The sequence below is a fragment of the Procambarus clarkii genome, chromosome 27, assembly GCF_040958095.1.
Source record: "Procambarus clarkii isolate CNS0578487 chromosome 27, FALCON_Pclarkii_2.0, whole genome shotgun sequence".
Taxonomy (NCBI): domain Eukaryota; kingdom Metazoa; phylum Arthropoda; class Malacostraca; order Decapoda; family Cambaridae; genus Procambarus; species Procambarus clarkii.
The window spans coordinates 13,434,424-13,449,681 of NC_091176.1; the positions used below are offsets into that span (position 1 = coordinate 13,434,424).

General features: G+C 42.0%; 1 protein-coding gene and 1 non-coding gene across 2 annotated transcripts in view; one reads left to right on the forward strand and one right to left on the reverse strand.

Moving 5' to 3' along the window:
* LOC123762681 (bifunctional protein GlmU) overlaps window positions 1-15,258 on the reverse strand; it is a 30,561-nt gene that overhangs the window by 10,497 nt on the left and 4,806 nt on the right. The window lies entirely within an intron of this gene.
* Window positions 8,896-8,968, forward strand: TRNAT-AGU (transfer RNA threonine (anticodon AGU)). Its single transcript has one exon. It is a non-coding gene; the product is annotated as a tRNA-Thr (tRNA).

Here is a 15,258-nt window from a genome sequence, read left to right on the forward strand (position 1 = left end):
AAAACATCTAATCTACAAGAGAGTTGTCCCTCCCCAGTGTTAAAAGCAGAATTAAGGAACTGAATGCTAAACTTGCCAAAGATCCCCATTATAATGATATTACCAAGAAAAAACTGAGTTCTGTGCTATTTACAGGAAGAAACAGGAGAAGCAAAAAATTACACCACAGATCAGTCTGTTGCCTTGAAGAAATTCACCTGCTTGAGTAAGCCCGTGAGCACATGCTTGTAGTTACCTCCCTGGGAGGATGACTCATGCAGGATCATCATCAATGAGATGGCAACGAAAAAGTCCAATATGTTACCACAAGAAATGAGGCACAAGTATCTCGAGGAAATTTATAAAGAAGCCGGAGATGAACTAGATCAAATCTATCCTGGTGGATCATCTAATACTGTCAATGGAAGGGCTGGTGCAGCATACACTGTAATTAGGAAAAATGTCTTTCAACGCAGAAATTAAGAAAAAGCGCGTATTGAGAACTATGCCTCTTCAACGCAAGCAGAGCTAACTGCCATTGTTATGGCGTTAAGATTCCTTGAACGAAACACTAATGGTGCAGTGATCTGAACTGATTCAAAAGCAGCGCTACAAAGCCTAAGTAAAAATCGGACAGAAAATCCTGCGATAGTCGCTGAAATCAATAGAGCTGTAAGGGTACTAACCAATCATGGAAGAGTCATCAAGTTTCTGTGGATCGCCTCCCATGTTGGAATATGTGGGAATGAACGAGCAGATGTGCTGGCTGCTGAAGGCGCTGAAGAAGACCATATTGAATACTTCATACCCAAGACTCTACTACAAATTAGAAGTATTGTCAGGCAACATCACCGTGACAAGGTAACTGAGGAAAGGAGGATAGAAGCACAAATCAGCGAATCTGTAAGATGGTACAACATGGGTTGCAGCTGGCAATCCCAATCATTATGGACGAAGAGGAAGAAGACGCAAGAGAGAATCAGTAATAGCGAGAATCCGTCTTGGATACAATTATCCATGGAGATTCGGAATGGAAACAACAGTTGATCAGCGAAGTTGCAGAATCTGTGATGAGAGTGATGGACACCGCCTTGACCACTACCTGAGAGAGTGTGAACACCTGAGAGACATTAGAAACATGTATAGAATAATAAACCCCACATTGTTTGAGTTAGGGAAAACACTATTTGTCAAATATAGATACTGTTCTTAAAAGATTCCCACATTTTGCACCTGAAAGATAACGTAAGATTTTAAGGGTTGACAAAAATTAATCTTCTTGTTTGAGGAGCTGTTCACTTGAGACAGCTAAGAAAGTTCCAGCTGTGTCTGGGTATAAGTGACAGGATGAACAACCCAGCGGGTTTTCTTTCGATTAGCGATTGGGGGAGTGTTGTGCATCCTGCTATGGCGATATGTCCACTCACCGGATGAGTGGCGCTGCCCAATAAACTCGCCCCGTGGGGCAAAATAAAATTAAAAATTGATTCCCAGTCAGTTATCTGTGACTGAAGTCTCTCATCATTAGCAGCGTCACCCTCAATCTAAGGTGTGTGTGTGTGTGTGTGTGTGTGTGTGTGTGTGTGTGTGTGTGTGTGTGTGTGTGTGTGTGTGTGTGTGTGTGTGTGTGTGTGTGTGTGTGTGTGTTATGAAGCATTACTGGTACATGATCATTTGCTCACCTTCCATCTTCCAGCGTCTATGGCGCAGTGATCTTCATGGGGGATTTAAGTGGTCTTGTGGCGCCAGTGTCAGAGACTACTGGCCGCAATAATGAGATGTTTACCGTTTTCGCGTCCTAACCTCCCCTTCACCTCGCCCAATCCCTCAGTGCTTGGGTACAGACACACTTAGAAGATTCCTTGTATTCACCTAGTTGTGTTTGCGTGTGTGTGTGTGTGTATTTACCTAGTTGCCTAGTTGTGCTTGCGGGGGTTGAGCTCTGCTCTTTCGGCCCGCCTCTCAACTGTCAATCAATCAACAATCAATTCCCCCCCCCCAGGAAGCAGCCCGTAACAGCTGTCTATTTACCCATTTATTACCTATTTATTCAGTACCTATTTACCTATTTATTTACTGCTAAGTAACAGAGGCATCAGGGTGAAAGAAACTCTGTCCATTTGTCCCCATCGCCGGGGATCGAACCCCGGTCTCCCAGATTACGAGTCCTGAGTGCTGTCCACTCAGCCACTAGGCGCCCTGTATATACTCACCTACTTGTACTCACCTATTTGTGCCTGCCTGAAGGATCGAGCTTTTGCTCTTGGATCCCGCCTTTCTAGCCGCCGAATGTCTAAAGTAATGAAAATAGAGCACGGAAATAGAGCACCTGCTCTATTTCCGTATCATATTTACTTTGACAATTATAAATGAAGTTTCCTTCTACAACCTGCACCTTTAGTTCATTCCATTTTCCCACAACTCTCACGCTAAATGAAAACTTTCTAACGTCTCTATGACTCGCCAGTCTCAAGTTTCCACCCATGCCCACTTGTTTTTTTAATTGTTATTTTATTTATTTATTTATTTTTTATTTATTTATATATTTATATACAAGAAGGTACATTGGGGGGGTAACAGAATACGTAGTAATGATGATGATTCTACATTCTTGTAAAGCCAGCAGCACGCATAGCGTTTCGGGCAAAATTATTCATTGTGAACACTTCCTCTTTTTTTCATTATGTCAGTCCCCCCCCCCTAAGTATTGTGCACGTCTCTATGCAGCCCATCCTCCTGTTTTCGTAGTACATATAGGAAGGATGAGGACATATAGGACATATACCGACGTACAACGCAATTGGAAAGTAGAAATCGGTACTAATGAATTTGGACAAACCGGAAAACTATTTTCTACTTATGCTGCAAAGACAAACTAAACTAGCCTAACCTTCAAAGGCCTAATATAGTACATATATGTGCTATACTAGGTTTTGGAATATTTAAGTTTGTTTTTTAATTTCATTTTTCCGAACTCTTATGAAGTAAATAGTACAAAGTTCTACTATCTAATTGCTTATAACGTCACTCTTTGTACTATGGTGCACATAGTTACAAAAACTATTACCTAAACAGGAGAATGGGTTGCTCTATCACATTTCTCTTCTCTCCTTTTTTTCTAGCGCCGTCAGGTTTAGTTCCTTCAGTCCCTCTTCATATTCCATTCCTTGCAATTCTGAGCCGAGCCTCGTCGCAAATGACTGAACCTTCTATAGTTTCCATGTGTGTGTGTAAGGGGGAAGGGGGGGGGGTATTACCTACGTTATTTACAGGCAGAGAGCCTGTAAATAAGGCTCTCTGCTCATGTCTTAATGTTGTATTAAACGACATAATGTCGTTTATACATAAACTCATAATGTCGTTTATACATAAACTCATAATGTCGTAAACTCATATACATACACTCATAATTAAGCTCATAATGTCGCATACACGTATACAGTACAACAAACAACTGCATAACTAATCCTGTTTCCATCATCGTGAACTTGCACTCATCCGAACTGAAGTCCAGTAACCATTTATGTGACCTTGCTGCCAACCTACATAACGCATCCTGCAGCTTCCAGAAGTCCTCACTTGCTCTGAGTCTCTTCATAAACTTTACCCCTACAACCAACTGGGCGTGTTCCACCTTTTGTGCATACACGACTGAACTGTGTGCGTGTGTGTATGTGTGTTTGTTGGGGGAGGGTGAGGGGGGGTAGCAATGTGGGATGACGCAATCCAAGAGGGTTTGGATCATTTGATGACGCAATCCTACCCTGCCCCAAGATAAGTTCTCCTTGGTTCACGTGCTCCTACGATAACATTTCCCGTTGATTCTCGATTTAGTAATATTAACTAACATAGTTCCAGCAGTGTGAAGGTAAGGGTATACATTAAGTACTCTCACACACAATACTGTAGTATTTACACAATATTTAAAACAAATGATCGTAATCGAAAGTCCGTACTCGTTTAATGTAACATAAATTGCCAACATTTGGGCTGTCCATTAGCGGGTGATCCAGACCAAAGACCTGGAACCTGGAGGACCCGAGATCATAACCCAGCCCATTCTCTCCACACTCCGTAAAAAATACAACTCTTTTGCCTCAAGAGAAACGTAAGAGCCCAAGCAAACCTATACAAACTATCGAGGCCGATACATTGAAAACGTCAATATTACAGTCCTCTAATTTTTAGCAATACTTCGCATTTTTAATAGATTAATCGATTCCGTAAAGAAAATGCGACGTATTAGTTAAGAGGATGGATGGTAACCCGAGGCCCCATAATGCTCACCAACACCCTCAATCATCCGCCACAAACCCTTAATACATATTTATTGTTATCATATTGATCAAAAAGAATTTCCCAGGAAGGAATGGAAACTTTGGGATGCTTGTACCATTTCCTCTGGTGGAGCCAGTATTCAGGTAAACTGGTGTGTGGCAGTGTGTGTAGGAAGACAGGAAGCAGGGAAGTAGACAGGAAACGGAGCAAGAGTCATCAGTGAAGCGGCGCGGGAAGGAAATACAAGCAACAAGTGTCAGAAGGTTACTAGGCATGGAAGGCCGCGGGCCAAGGTGACGCTCCCGAGAGTGAGGCCTCTCACTGCACTAACGAGTGCAGCACACACCGACCTGCAGCACACACCGACCTGCAGCACACACCGACCTGCAGCACACACCGACCTGCAGCACACACCGACCACACTCAACACCATGAGTACGGACGGCTAGAAAAGTGCCACGAGAGGGCGCCGAACACCAAGGAGTTGTACGTAACAAAAACTGTGAGTAATCTGTAGCCTAACTTAGTGTTTATAAGTGAATCCATTTTCTGCCTTAAGCTGTGTGGAGGAAGTGAAAGATGTGTTGCGAGAACTACATAATAGTTTTAGAAGATGATACATTCACGACAGAAAAAACAACAATACACATTTGATATTGTAATTAATGAACTGACTTAAACGACAGGTAACATGCTGAATTACATCTTACTCGACTTTACATATTTCTCACATATTTTACCAATTATAAAGTCATTTAAATATATTGTCCTGTGCTAATAATTAAATTACGTTTTTCCCTATTTATTATACAGGTGAAATCGATAATATTTTAATAATTTATTGACGGTAATTCTATATGGTTTATATCAACTGCGTGATTTAATAACCTAATTCATGTTCTCGTGGAAGGAGAACTGCCTAGTAAGCTTCAAGACAGTTAGAATCTCCGATGAACCAGGTGAATTAAACTGCATTATAATCATGACCTGATCATGTGCTGTGTTAGGAAATGTATATGTTTATCTCTCAGAATGTTTGGTAATATGTTTATTGTTTGTGATGTGTGTCTATGTATGTATTAACACGATGTACTGAACGGGGTGAGAATAGCTTGAGCTACCTCATCCCTTTGTGTGTATTTTACCTCAATAAACTTATTTCAATTTCAATTTTAATTTCAATGTGCTGTGTTGAGGTTGCATCATTCCTCCCCATCTAGGTGTTTACCAATTTGACCCCACATATAATTTATTACAAGGTTTACACGTGCTTTTGAACACACTAATTGTAGTTTGCAGCTGAAATTATAACCAATGATTTTCCTATGTTTAAGTTCAAGTATGTTTATTGAGACAAGAAAGAAATACATCTCAAAGGGATAGAGTAGTTTAGGCTATTTCTACCCCCTCCACCCCCCCATATTTTTTCTATGATATTTCTTATCAGAATCAGAAACTTTGTAAGAATTTATACAAAACAATAACGGCTATATTGAACAAGTGTACGGCAGTATAACTCAAACTTATATTATTATGATTACTAAATGTCACACTGATATTGATATTTGTGAGGTATTCAAATATTTAGACAAAGTTTTCATGAAATAGTAAAGTAATACATTTTTTTGTAATGTATACATTCTTATACATTAGTTTAAAACTTTAATAATAACTTTATTTAAATTTCTAAACTGATGATTCGTGTAGCCTCGGGCGACTGCAAGGACAAATGAAAATGAGAGCTACATTTCCTGATGACGTAACTATAGGAAAGCCCGCAGGACTCACGCATTCTCGTGCTTGTTTGGTCACCTGCACTATATATATGGCGTGTGGCACCGCCTGCCGGGCTCACCATAGCCCGTGCTACTTGGGACTTGTTCCGAGTAGCTGAATCTATAACAACAACAACCGCCTGCCTTCACAACCTGTTGCGGGTTTCGAGGATCAATGTCACCGCAGACCGGTCTCTGACCAGGCCTCTTGGTCTGATTAACCAGGCAGTTTGATGCAGCTGCTCGCAGCCTGATGTACGAGTGGTTAATCAGGTATTAGGTCTTGGTTACCTATATTATACGACCGTGTGGTGTGTGCGCGACATTGTTTGGTGACCTGTATATATGTGTAGGATCTTGCTAGAACTACGCCTAAAACTTTTCCATAAGTTTTGCTTCTGTGGATAAGAGAAAGGAAGGGAACTATCATGGGGAAAGCGTCAAGCCATTACGACTATATAGGATTTGGGATGGGACGGGCGGGAAGGAATGGTGCCCAACCACTTGGACGGTCGGGGATTGAACGCCGACCTGCAAGCGAAACCGTCGCTCTATCGTCCAGCTCAAGTGGTTGGGTAAAAATCAAATGTAAGAATCTTACAAATCCACTTGTAAGAATTACAAATGGTGCAATTTGTAATTAAAGCTCTTGGACGGTACTGGTAAGTCTTCATAAATCCCACGAAGAAAACATGTCTCTGAACCGGGAGTCATCAAGTATTTATATGTCTGCTCACCAAACCTGTACATCTTCCCTCGATCATTGCGGCTTGGTCTGTGTTTATTGAACAGCTTACGAGCTTCGAAAATTCGCAACCTAATGTCATTATTGTTACAGAAAACCTCGTAGCACTGCGGAACTCTTAAAACTGTCAAATTTATATTAGACACCACAGAGAGAGAGAGCAGGCAGAGACTCTGCTCGTCTCGTTGGCAGAGCCGGTGCCTGCTACTCTGGCGGCATGGGTTTTGATGGGTTTTTCTTGAAACGCTTCCCAGTGGGCCCTCCCCTTCACTGTACTGTATACGTAAATGTACATGTACGGCACAGAATGAAATGGAAGGAAAAAATGAGAGAAAGAGAGAGAGAGAGAACATATCTCTGTCTTCCAACCCACGTCATGGGCCTGACATCTGAATGGACAGCGCTTCGGAATTGTAGTCCTGAGGTTCCGGGTTCGATCCCCGGTGGAAGCGGAAACAAATGGGCAGATTTGTTTCACCCTGATGCTCCTGTTCACCTAGCAGTAAATAGGTACCTGGGAGTTAGACAGCTGCTACGGGCTGCTTCCTGAGGATGTGTAACAAAAAGGAGGCCTGGTCGAGAACTGGGCCGCGGGGAGGCTAAGCCCCGAAATCACCTCAAGATGTAAACTAAACATCCATGACCGAAGAAAGATGCATAGGTTTCGTAAGTGGACAATTAAGGGTTTGGTAAATCATGTCCTCGGTCCACTGATGTCAAGTTTGGTACAGAAAATCGGACCGTCGCGCCGGATTATTTCCATTTCCTGCACTACTATTTGTCGACGACTGACCATCAGTCGCTACGTGTATCATATACTGCAGGCTGGGTGTCCGCCCCTCCGCTACTTTCTACACGGAACCAACACTTTGACTTGGAATGAAACTACCTGAAATATTTTGGTCTATGTTCGCGGAGCATGACCTCAGATACCTGGCCATGACCTCGGGTTCCTACCCATGACCTCGTTCTCCTGGCCATGACCTCGTTCTCCTACCCATGACCTCGTTCTCCTGGCCATGACCTCGTTCTCCTACCCATGACCTCGTTCTCCTGGCCATGACCTCGTTCTCCTACCCATGACCTCGTTCTCGTGGCCATGACCTCGTTCTCCTACCCATGACCTCGTTCTCCTACCCATGACCTCGTTCTCCTACCCATGACCTCGTTCTCGTGGCCATGACGTCGTTCTCGTGGCCATGACCTCGGGTTCCTACCCATGACGTCGTTCTACTGGTCATGACCTGAGTTGCTAACTATCGTTTGACGCTTTAGAAACTCACAACCTAGTTTGTTCAATCGAGACCAATGTCAAAACAAGCGAGAACAAAGATCAAACGAGAGCAAAGATAAAGAAAGAAGAATAACAAAACAAAGCAAAACAAATGGGCCATCCACCTACAAAACGGTGTGGGTGGGTGAGCACGGAGCTGTGGGTGTGGGTGTGGGTGGGTGAACACGGAGCTGTGGGTGTGGGTGTGGGTGGGTGAACACGGAGCTGTGGCTTGTGGGTGTGGGTGGATGAGCACGGAGCTGTGGGTGTGGGTGGATGAGCACGGAGCTGTGGGTGTGGGTGGGTGAACACGGAGCTGCGGCTTGTGGGTGTGGATGGATGAGCACGGAACTGTGGGTGTGGGTGGATGAACACGGAACTGTGTATTAACATAGAGGATAGCATCTTGTGATCCTACCCTTTCAGACATCATGGTGAATAGGTCATGAGGTCCTTCTGGGAAATTAATAGAATGATAAGGCTCTCTCCTGACGGGGAATGAGTAAGATGAGTAAGTCACAAGAGTCCTTTTGACAGGGAATGAGTAAGCTGAGGAGACCGTGAGGTCTCTCCTGACAGGACAACATTCAGGGGCAGGAAGAGCTGTCACACAAGTGAGCTCTTAGGTTCCCCAGTCTTCCCATTTCTTATGCGCTGGTGTACAGTTGCTTAGAGTTTGCATGTGCGTGGAAATATGTGGACATCAGGTAACATAGATTCACACGGCAGCGGCACTCAGTCTGGCAGGACAATATTATCTAGCCATCATACTGTATCACCCCCCCCCCCCATTCCCGTCGCCTCCCACCATTCACCTTATCACCTAGGACATATTTTCACGTCGAGCCTCCATAGCTCAGTGGATAGAGCGCTGGTCTAGTAAACCAGAGGCCGGGAGTTCGATCCTCCCTGGAGGCACGCCTGTTGGGTTCCAAAGTTTTTTGGTTCTGTAATTTGGAATATGCTGGAGGGATGACAGGCAGCGTTCTCATATGTATGAACATTTTTCTGACATAAAAATGAAGGCGGTAATTACGGGCAACGTAACAGATTGGTGAAATGTTGCTAGCTCTTTACCACAAGGTCCAGTACTAGTACCAGTAATGTTTACTAACTACATGTACTATCTACCAGAGGTGATGCAGAATTTCATGAACATGTTTGCTATTAAAACAGATTTCCCCCTAAAAAAAAGCTTGAGATCAAGCGTTCAGGAGTGCATTCAAAATGCTGGGATAACTAAAGCAAATCAGGATAGTGTACTGCAGCTGTGCTATCTTGTAGCTAGCTATATCAAAAAACTTAAGAGTGATTCTCCCCAAAATCAAAGAAAATTAGTAACTGTAATTAGCTCACCACAAATGTAAATTACCCATATGTGCCTCTGTAACCTTTCTCTACCAACTACGGGATTAGGTGCATAATAAATGAGCAAAATCAACTTGGCAAATGGAATTCAATGTGAATAAATACCATGTTATGGAATGTACAATAGGATAAAATAGACGACACCACCTACAAATTATGTGAAAAGATATTCAACGACGCTGATAAATAATAAAGATGTAGGGGATGTTTCTGGACAAGTAAAACTGTCACCAGAGGACAACATAAAGGTTATTGTGAGAGAAGCCTGAGCTATGCTTAAAAATTTCAGAATAACCTTTAAACAGAATAAATCCACAAGGGCCGTGACGAGGATTCGAACCTGCGTCCGAGAGCATCATTTAAACATATGGCTGGTGAAATACTAAGTTGTTTACGATATTTGTGAAACCGAAACTTTAAGATGCAGCAGTTATATGGCGCCCATCTCTCAAGAAAAACATCAATAAGCTGGAGATGATACAAAAACATGTTACTAAATGACTTCCGGAACTGAAAAAACAAGGGCTACGAGGAGAGTTGTTGTTGCTTTAGATTCAGCTATTCGGAACAAAAAGTTCCAAGTAGCACGGGATATGGCGAGCCCGTAGTGGACTTACTTGGCACAGGAGCGGGGATGTAACTGTAGTGAAAGACTACAATTGGTGTACGAGGAGAGACCATAGGTATTAACTATACCAAAGCATGAAATAAAAGGAAAAGAGGCGATATGATCACTACATACAAAATAATATCATGAATCGACATTATGGACAAAGAAGTATGCTTGAAATCTGCAACTTCAGGAACATGAGGTCATAAATTTAAGGTAAGATAACAAAGATGACGAAGGAAACATAAATTCTCTTTTGCAAAAAGTTGTAGACGGTTGGAACAAGTTAAGTGAGCAAATAGTTGCTGTCAAAACCAACCAACTTCTCGTTGTTGGTAACGTTATAAACCTTTACTGACCGCTGAAAAGATTGTTTATATTATACCTCTACGTTTTCTATGCATGGAAATTTTCATTCATATTTTTTAGTGAAATTAAATAGTAAATTATCGAAAAAACATTACATTAAATAGTTTACAGGTTTATCTAATCTTGTATATGAAAATGACTCTCAGGGAAGAGAAATTCATTCTCCTTTATATTCTTAAAGCACCTTCAGTAAAAAAAAAAAACTACAATATACATGTTCCGGTTCGGAGGCCTTGCTGATGCTTGAATACTGCGAAAACAGGAACACGACAATGTTTCTTACTTCTTATTGGAAATCACCTTCGCGATCCTTATAGTCGCGACCCTCAAGTAAGTTTACCGAGACAATAAAATACACCCCAAAAGGATAGAGTAGCACACCATCAACCGACTGCTCACCGCAAAAGGACTACCGACGGTGACGGGACCAGGTGACCTTCTCCCAGCCCCTCCACCTGCGGCCGGCCTGGCGTCCGATCCCGCGACAGGTCCCACAACCAGTCCGGAAACAGAGACGCCACTCACCTACCCTTGCTGCCCGTGCCAACGAAGACATCACATCCGAAGACGACGGCGGACCACCCGAAACTCCCACAACCGACACCTGGAGGCTCTCCAGAGCCACCGCCGACGTCGACGAGAATGGCCTTTCGACCGATGACGAAGACAGAAGTACTTGCTATGCGCTCTTCATTCCGCCTAGCGAGTTTATGGCAACGTACACACCAGACGAAAATTGACCCACAAATGTAACAAGATAATCAGCCAGAACAAATACCCGCACTCCATGTATGTCCACGCCAGCACCAGGAACTCCTACACTGACCTCACAATACTGAAGAAAGAATACCGCGACCCAGAATTCCACCGCAGATTCCCAAACGGACAAATGCAATTCCTCGAAAAGGACGACGAGGTACCTGACCTGATAGTTTGGTACCTGATGGTACCAAACTACCAAGGTTATTCTTACACACAGAAATCACAATTGTGTGATGCATCAAATGAACAAATCCACAAGGGCCGTGACGAGGATTCGAACCTACGTCCGAGAGGATCCCAGACGCTGCCTTAATCGACTGAGCTACATGATCAAAAGGAGTTGAAACCGAAGTTCTACTGAACTTACTGGATCCTGCAGCCTCTCCGAGGCACAAACGAGGATTTTTTGACCATGTCGTAGCTCAGTCGATTAAAGCAGCGTCTGGGATGCTCTCGGACGCAGGTTCGAATCCTCATCACGGCCCTTGTGGATTTGTTCACCAAGGTTATTCTGTTCCGATATAAAGCGTCGCTTTGTATATTAAACTAGAGCCTAGCGACCAAGCGTCCTGTGGGACATAAAATGCGAGCGATCATGATGACCCCCATCTATCCACAGATCTCCAGTATCAACTATTGGTACTGGCAATGGCTCCAAAGAACCTCCACTTACGGGCTATTCATACCCGTGCCACTTTTTGGGTGGCTTAATCTTTATCAATCAATCAATAGAGTAGCTTAGGGTCATTAGTTACTGTCAGACAAGCGGACACTCCCTGCAGAAACTTGTTGAGTTACTCCCCACCAAGTCGGCCCAATCCCCAGCCCTTCCGAGATCAGCTCAATTACCTTACCACCAATAATCACCACTACGTCACTTCCTCAATCCACTTGCCCCCTAACTCCTTCCATGTTCTAGAATACTAGAGCACAGAATAATAATAATAATTTGTTTTAAAGTGGGACAGGCAGCTTGTGCATGTATATGCGTTAGGCTGCCGTCGAGGTCCCCTCCAAGGTCGAACTACTGACTCTTCCCAGGATGCAACTCCATAACAGTTAACCAACTCCCGGATACCTATTTACTGCTTGGTGAACAGAGGGCATCGGGTGTAAGGAAACGTTCCAAAGAGTTCGTCTAATTACCCAAAGCTACCCTAAACTTACTCAAAACTACACAAAGCTTCCTAGCATTACGTTAGTAATGAATAAATATATTTATTCATTATAATGCTGGTGCTGAATGTAGAACATGAAAAACATATTTTTACTCTAAAAAAGTATCATTTTATAACGAAATTAGACAAAAATAAGAAGCTGGTGACGCCAAAGCAAGTCGACGGTCCAAGCGACAATGTTTACTGGCATATGAGCCTCCTGTACTTACCCTATAGTAAGTACCTGTACAAACCTAACTAACTTACCCAAACATAACCTAACCTAAACTAACCTAACTAAACCTAACCTATCCAAACCTAACTTAATACAACCTCTAGGCAACAATATATCTTGAATGATTTGTTCATCTTGGATAAGTCGCTCCACAACATTGTCGCTTGGATCGTCGACTTCCTATGGCCTCTCATGCCACTTAGTTTCTTCTAATTTCGTTATAAATTTATATTATTTCAGAGTAAAATTGTGTTTTTTCATGGTCTACATTCAACACCAACAATATAGTGAGTAAATATATCATATTTCTTAATTACTTAAGTAATGCTAGGAAGCTTTGGGAAGCTTTGAGTAAATTTGGGTAGCTTTGGGTAATTAGACGGACAGGTTCCAAACCATTTATGCATCCTGTTCTCAGACCAGGCTCATTATGTTAGGTTAGTTGTTTAGGTTCTGTTGGCGATCATTTGTATCTTAAGTACGTGGGAAATGCATTTGCAGAGTTGCGATTCGACACAGAGGACGTCAGCGAAGCGCTCTTCGAGAAATGTTAGAACGTCAGCAGTCAGCCTGTCGCCATGGTTAAGCGAAAAGCGACGTTATTTTTAAGAGGACGGGTTGCGTAACCAGCCCATCCTCGTAAACAAAGACCAAAGTCCATTCCATGCACCCGCTAAACCCGTTGTTTAAGTTCAAGTTCAAGTAAGTTTATCGAGGAAAAGGAAGGAGTAGCAAGTAGTAGAGTAGAGTAGCTTAGGTACTCCATCTCAAAAGGATGGAGTAGCTAAGGTTATTTTTACCCTCGTCTATATAAGGTCCCTCAAGGGGATCACAAACTCATACAGTACACAATTATTAATCATATTTTACAATTCACATTCCATTGGTAATCACATGGCATACTGTGAGATCTGTTATTGATTATGCTGTCCCCTGTCATGTCTTGTTTTGGTAAAGGCAGACTAACATGTTGAAGTACAAAAAGAAGCCATGAGAATAATCCCAAAATTAACCTCAAGGAAATACTAATACCGAGATAATGATATGATTGAACTTACAGAGTACTGGGGATAGAATTTCAGAGATAAATGAAACTTCGGCGATTTGATTAATGAGAAGCGAGGGAGCTAATGAATTAATCCTCTCCCTTCAAAAGGTGGAAAGAAATGAATAATGCATAATAGGATCCTTGTGTTCTAATGCTACAAAGCATGATGTCCTTCATGAATGTATTGCATTGCCAAAGAAACAATTAACACCAACATGGTAGGAACACAACGCAGATGCAGTCATTTTTCCCTATGCGTTTTCAGAACCTTATCTTTGCAGCGGTTATTTATTTTATTGATAAGCGACGTCATCTCTTAAAAATTGTATTGTTTTATACCATTTTTCCTGAGTTTTATGCACCCGCCAAACCCGCTGTTTATGAATGAAAAACGGTTTACACACGACTCACAACTGATGACGTTCGAACACTTCCGGAACAAGTGCTTCACTGACGAATTTTGTTCGAACCACGACGCTGTAAATGCTTCACCCACGTGAGCATTTACGTTCGTGAGACGTACTACAAATACAAAAAATCGCCAACAGAACCTAAACACCTAACCTAACCTATGCCTATATTTGCACAATATGCTAATATATTATAATATTAATTTATATTTGAGAAAATTCCCATTTTGAATGAACAGCATGTAAAAAATTATGAATGCGTCTGTGGGGTCGACCGCTGGATTTACGTAATGGACATGAGTCGAGGACGGGTTGCTTTAAATGCTTCACCCACGTACTTCAAATACAAATGATCTCCAACAGAACATCAACATCTAACCTAACCTACCCCTAACTTTACATAATTTTTTTATATATAATAATATTAACTTATATATGAGAACAGACCAATTTTTAATACACAGTATATTAAAATTTATGAATGAGTTCGGGGAGGACGGTCTCTGCTTTAATCAGCCTAGTGTGAGGACGGGTTGAATACAAATGATCGCCAACGGAACCTATACATCTATGCAGATGAGGAGAACCAGTCACAATAACTGGTTCCTAAACACCTATCCTAACCAATAGCTAAATATGCACAGTATGCTAATATATATTAATAGTAATTTATATTTGAGGAAATTCCCATTTTGAATGAACATCATATTAAAATTGATGAAAGCGTCTTTAGGGTCGACCGCTGGATGGAATGGACTTGGTCTGAAGATGGGTTGCATAAGTTGTGAGTCGTGTGTATAAACAGTTTTTCATTCATAAACAGGGGATTTGGCGGCTGGATTAAGGCGTTTGTTGATGAGATTGCCTGAAGACCATTGACTACCATGAGTGCGACCACATGTAGTCTATTTGTGTACAATTATTTTGTTTCAAACTATTGTTGATTTTGTAGTGAACTTGAGTCAAAAGCACGTTAATAGAATAATTAATAATCTCGATTTTGGGGTCAACCACCATCTATTTCCTTATTTAACAATAAAGAGAGGCTAATACAAAATATCTTATTACAGAAACCACACAGACGTCTGTCTTTCTAGCACTTTTACTGATTATTCAATATAACAGCTATATAAATGAACCAATTAATGACTTCGTTAATTTCACCTGAATAGCAGTGACTTTTTTTTAAACGAAAACCTTTAACTTACACAGGCTTCAAAATACTCGCAAGTGATTAATGTTGATTCTA